This window comes from Bos indicus x Bos taurus, chromosome 3 (genome assembly GCF_003369695.1).
Source record: "Bos indicus x Bos taurus breed Angus x Brahman F1 hybrid chromosome 3, Bos_hybrid_MaternalHap_v2.0, whole genome shotgun sequence".
In the NCBI taxonomy this organism is placed as follows: Eukaryota; Metazoa; Chordata; class Mammalia; order Artiodactyla; family Bovidae; genus Bos; species Bos indicus x Bos taurus.
Window position 1 is genome coordinate 54,575,165 of NC_040078.1, and position 6,444 is coordinate 54,581,608.

Consider the following 6,444-nt stretch of genomic DNA (forward strand, 5'->3'; position numbering starts at 1 on the left):
AGGGATGCAAGGATTCTTCAATATCCGCAAATCAATCAATGTTATACACCACATTAACAAATTGAAAAACAAAAACCATATGATTATCTCAATAGATGTAGAGAAAGCCTTTGAAAAAATTCAACATCTATTTATGATAAGAACTCTCCAGAAAGCAGGAATAGAAGGAACATACCTCAACATAATAAAAGCTATATATGACAAACCCACAGCAAACATTATCCTCAATGGTGAAAAATTGAAAGCATTTCCTCTAAAGTCAGGAACAAGACAAGGGTGCCCACTTTCACCATTACTATTCAACATAGTTTTGGAAATTTTGGCCACAGCAATCAGAGCAGAAAAAGAAATAAAAGGAATCCAAATTGGAAAAGAAGAAGTAAAACTCTCACTGTTTGCAGATGACATGATCCTTTACATAGAAAACCCTAAAGACTCCACCAGAAAATTACTAGAACTAATCAATGATTATAGTAAAGTTGCAGGATACAAAATCAACACACAGAAATCTCTTGCATTCCTAAACAGAGTATTTCTTAAGGAAACACTTCACTGATTAAGCAGGGATTAGGGACAGGAAACTGTGGAAAATACAAAGAAAAATAGAGGCGACCAGAACACAAGAAAGAGCTTAAGGAAGCTCAGGAGAGCTGGTAAGAGTGTCCAGTGGACTACTGCAGCATCCTCAGGCTGAGATAAAATTCTGCAACATATGTGTACCTTGAAAATAACAAGAAGGTTAGAGCATTTAAGCAATCTCTCTGCAGCATGGGGAGGTCCCTCTGTGTCAGGCAGAGTTTCATCTCCAAGTTGGAGCAGTGAGATTCTGCAGCAGGGACAGGAGCCTCTCTCTGGGGGGAGAAATAGGACCACAGGGTCCAGTCCAGGGACATGCACAGCTGGCAGGTTATCTGCTCCTGTTCACCTCTCCCAAGCTGTCACATACTGCGAATACTAGTCACCGTTATTTCTGCCAACTTTCATGTCAAGTAACAAATTCATTTTTGTTAGTTCAGAAAAGAATACTTCCTGTGCTAAATCATCAACTCTTAAAGTGATGTTTTCAGATTAGGGCGAGACACATGTTCATTAACAACTCCATGGGTTTAAATTAGAGATAGCTTGAAAACATACACAGCACACTGTTTATTCTGAAATCAAATTAGAATAATGAATAATATAACAATAATATAATAATTTTTCTTCCTGATTTCCAGGAAGATAAAACACTGGATGTTGCAACTATAGCAAACAAAATTGGTCTCTGTCCAAACCAAAGGAATCAATACAATTCTCATTCCAAGCTGCCTTTCCTATATGACCTACCTTAATATTAATGTAATAACTCCCCTTATATTATGGTTATATATTATTATATGGTTATTATATTATTAATATATTATTAATCATTAATATAATATAATAACTCCCTGTTGAACACTATTGTATGACAGGCTTTGTATACCATCATTGTTTATTAAATACATGTATAATAAAAGAGTGACCAATGGATTGTGATACTCAAGAAAATATTTCTTGAATAAATGATTTTCTTTTTCAAAAGAGAAATTACTTTTTGTTGTGTATGTTTTTCTACTATTATAAAATAATTGTATATAGTCATTTAAAGAATCTACAAATTTCAGAAATACAAAATAATCTCTAATGCCATCAGTTAGTGAAAAATAAGATTAATTTTGGGGTATACAATATATGTTTCCAGCATTTTCTATCCTGATTACTGATTTATAAATTTTTCATAAATAATTTTATACCTACCATAAATTAAATTATTCTTAACCAGAATTCCAAATTTATTATGATAAATATCTTTAGTTCATCTGGAAAGGGATTTGGAGTAGAATGCAAATTCAGTTGTTTCATATTTTTGGTGCATTAAAATTTTTATCAATAGAGAAAGTCCTCATCATGGCAATTTAGAAAAGAAAGAAGACTGTCTCATTTTAGGGTAAAAAGAATTCAGTTCAGTTCAGTACAGTTACTCAGTCATGTCTGACTCTTTGCGACCCCATGAATCACAGCACACCAAGCCTCCCTGTCCATCTCCAACTCCTGGAGTTCACTCAAAATCACATCCATCGAGTCAGTGATGCCATCCAGCCATCTCGTCCTCTGTCGTCTCCGTCTCCTCCTGCCTCCAATCCCTCCCAGCATCAGAGTCTTTTCCAATGAGTCAGCTCTTCACATGAGGTGGCCAAAGTACTGGAGTTTCAGCTTTAGCATCATTCCTTCCAAAGAAATCCCAGGGCTGATCTCCTTCAGAATGGACTGGTTGGATCTCCTTGCAGTCCAAGGGACTCTCAAGAGTTCTCCAACACCACAGTTCAAAAGCATCAATTCTTCGGTGCTCAGCTTTCTTCACAGTCCTACTCACACATGACCACTGGAAAAAACCATAGCCTTGACTAGACGGACCTCTGTTGGCAAAGTAATGTCTCTGCTTTTCAACATGCTATCTAGGTTGGTCATAACTTTGCTTCCAAGGAGTAAGCGTCTTTTAATTTCATGGCTGCAGTCACCATCTGCAGTGATTTTGGAGCCCCAAAAAATAAAGTCTGAAACTGTTTCCATTGTTTCCCCATCTATTTCCCATGAAGTGATGGGACCAGATGCCAAGTACATGCATATAGGTAGACTGAAAGTGACTAGCAAGTAGCATGAAATGTTACACTTTTTCTATAGCCGAACAGGTAAGATTCTTTTGCACTGTTTTAGCTGGTATGGGACATGTTTCCCTGGGCCAACAGTATCCTGTTTTCCAGTGAGTATGGGGCAGCACCATTTGCTATGACATCCAGAACTTCCCATGCCTTCCTTTACAGAGTTCACCCTAATCTCACTGGACAATTTAGGTAACTACCAGTTAATTTCTCTCATCTGAAAGAATAATATAAAAAATTTCTTATCTCCCTAAGTAGAAATAGCTTTAGCCAAGAATGAACCTAGGTTAAACTCCCAAAGTGTTAGGGAGCCTGAAGCTTTAGTTTTCTGGGTGGTTATTTTTCAATAGGGGTGAAGCCTAGACACTTGGAGGCTTCTCTGAGTGTTAAAGCTGCCAGTAACTTTATTTTGACCCTAGACCTTTATTCACATTTAGAAGTTTAGAGAAAAGAAACTGTCTATAAGTTTCTGAAGAAAAGAGAACCTCTGAAAAGGGGATAGGGAAATGAATTTTTTCCAGTTTATAAGCACACTTTCATTATATATAATTCACAGGAAGATTAAACTGTTTCCGGAATTAGTTCTTGGTGCCTGATATAAGCAACAGATTTCATTGGTCTGGAGAAGCAACAGGTGATTTCTCAGCATTAATCCTATTTCAGCCCTGTCCTACTTTCACATTCAATTTCACTTATACTAATAGGAAATGAAAGTTGCAGGAATACTTCTCAACCCTGGGTCATGTTTGCTGACATATCATTGTCAAGTCACATGGCTAAGCATGAACTTAATGTGGAGGGGACTACACAGGGCATAAGTACTAGGAGACTTCTTCTGGTGCCACCAGTATCGATACCAAAGCTACCTGAGTGGTTGTACTAAATTTACTCAGGAACTATGTCTAAGAATTCTAGTAGCTCTGTGTCTTAGTCTACATTTCCATTTATCAGTATTGTTCATTTAGGCCATTGTAATAGGAGTGTGCTACAATATCTTAGTGATGTTAACTCGATTTATCTTATGATTTAGCTATTAGATCTTTTTCAAATGTTATGATCATTTGGATACCTTCTTTTTGAAGAGCTGAATTATCATTTTCAATTTTCTATTATCTTTCTAGAAGTTATTTATATGTTTATATATGGTAATTCTTCATTTATTAATGTGTTCTCATATGCAGTTTACCTTTTTCTTTTATTAAGGGTGTCTTTTGACAAACAATATATCTTAATTTTTATATAGTTAAATTTGTTAATCTTTACAACTGTTTAAAACACATCTTTAAAACACATTTTATGCCCTAAAAATACCTTTCCTATCCTCAAATACCTGAAACTATTCTTTCATACTATTTTCTAGAGGCTATTGTTTTCCCTTTTATATTGAACTCTACAATCTTTCTGGAATAACTTTTTGTGTATGGTATGATGTGGAAGTCATTTTCTCATTTTTCCTTGTTGATATTCATTGGCCTAGGACCATTCATTTAAAAATCATCATTTCCGCCAGTTTTAAATGATTACTGGCTGGTCCTCAAGCTCTCAGTTGAGGCATAAGTCTCAGATAATATTTTAAATGAGCATCCACCATAGCCTTAGCATTACAATTTGTTCTGTCCACACTTGCTCTTCTTATTCCCACTGATTCTCATCTTTGCCATTTAGTAGTTTATTATTTAACTCTCTCTTCAACTAAATAGGAGATAATTTTTCAGATGAAGATTAGTTTTATTCATATTTATATTATATTACTATTTATTTATATATATTGCTAGATGGAAATTTGGAGACATAGAATGGAATGAAGAACAAAGAAAGGAATTCCAGTGAATTCTATTAAGTTCTATTGAATATCTATTGAATATCCATAGAACACTATACTCAGCATATGAAGGGTATGTTTTAAAGTACACAAGAATATTTAGGCTGGCATATTTCTTACCCCCTGACTCTTTTTCCTCATTAAATATGTGGATAATAAGTACCCCATATCTAAAGTATTGTTATGAGCCTTAAACTATACATTCATAAAAAGAGCATTGGCTTCAAAGTCAGAGCTAGATGGCTTCAAATTCAGGTCCAAATTCACGTTTACTAGTCTGGGACTTCTGACAATTCACAGTCTCTGAGAGCCTCAGGTTTTATCATCTGTAAAATGGGGACAAATCTAGTACTTTGCTTATATTTCTACATTTACTGTTTCTAATACTAATACCAAATGCATGGAACAAAGTTTGGTGCATAGTCTGGATTTGATTACATTTAGGTGCCACTGTTTTTCAATAATCTTGTTGTTATATCAAAAGTGTTTGTGCATCATCTATGTACTGAGAACTTTGCTAGGTAGTTTCAAAGACAGTAGAAAAATTGCTCTTCCCAGGTGCCTACAATCAGATTTATATGCGGGATCTTGGTAGCATGAAAAGAGTAATGAAACCACTCAAAGAATTTAACTCAAACTCAGAAAATGGGTTGAACACTGAGACAAGATTATATGAATCAACACAGCAGTATACAGAAACATCAGTTACTTGAAGCAGAAAAAGGATTACGTGAGAAATAAGTTATAGAACCCTTCTTCCCTCCCTCCCTTCCTCACTCTGCTCTTTTCTATTACTGGTAAAGCTCTAACAGGGGAACAAGATATTTCTCAAACTTATTTGGCCATGAAATGTGTTTATCAAGGAACATTCCAGAGGCTCACTGTTCAGTAGAATGACCTTTGGGGAATCCTGGCTTAGACCTCTTGATGTAGAGCACAGAGGCCTTTAAATAGCTGGAAGGCCGTGAAAAGAATAAGTCAAAATCCCATGGAAGTCCTCAATCAAAAGAGCTCAAGTGAAAGAAAGTGAAAGTGAAAGTCATTCAGTTGTGTGACTCTTCGGGACCCTATGGACTATACAGTACATGGAATTGAATTCTCCAGGCCAGAATATTGGAGTGGGTAGCTTTTCCCTTCTCTAGGGGATCTTCCCAACCCAGGGATCAAACCCAGGTCTGCTGCATTGCAGGCAGATTCTTAACCAGCTGAGCCACAAGGGAAGCCCCAAAGAGCCCAAGGACTACAAACTCAAGCTGCCTAATTATTATATGCAATAGGTAATAATATGTGAAGAGTTTGGCCTAGGAAGCAATTGATAAATAAGAAACATTATTATTACTGTTGTTCACTTGGCAACAACGGAGGTATTAAGTGAGGTGGTTGATAGCATGGGTTCTGGAGAAAGACTTTTGGGGTTCAATCATACTTACTACCTTGTGGTTTTAGCACATTATTAAATCTCTCTAATACTGTGGTAAAAGTAAATAATATTGTGGTAAAAATATTGTGGTATAAGACTAAGAGGGAATAATGTATGTATAGATGTTGTCATTGGGTATGAATCAAGTGTGAAAAAATGGAATATAACCTCATTTTTTATTACTTATTAAGCACTAAGTGCCAGTACTAGGATTAAGTATGGAGAATTAAAAAAATGTATGACACAGTCATTCCCCTGGAGAACTTACAGTTCTCACTTACTAAACACAAGTAACAAGCTACATTGTGACTGAATCTAATTGGACCTAGAAAATCATTATAGTAGGTTTTCTCATCCTAATACTTTTCAAACTGTCTCCAAACAAGAAATAAACAGCATTATTTTAATTGATCCAATGGATATTTCTCTGATTTTTCTTTTCAGCAGTCTCTAAGACATTTTCTAATTATAAAAGTTAAAGGTTCCAGTTGAGAAATCATGTCACGCTCTCTCACTAGCAT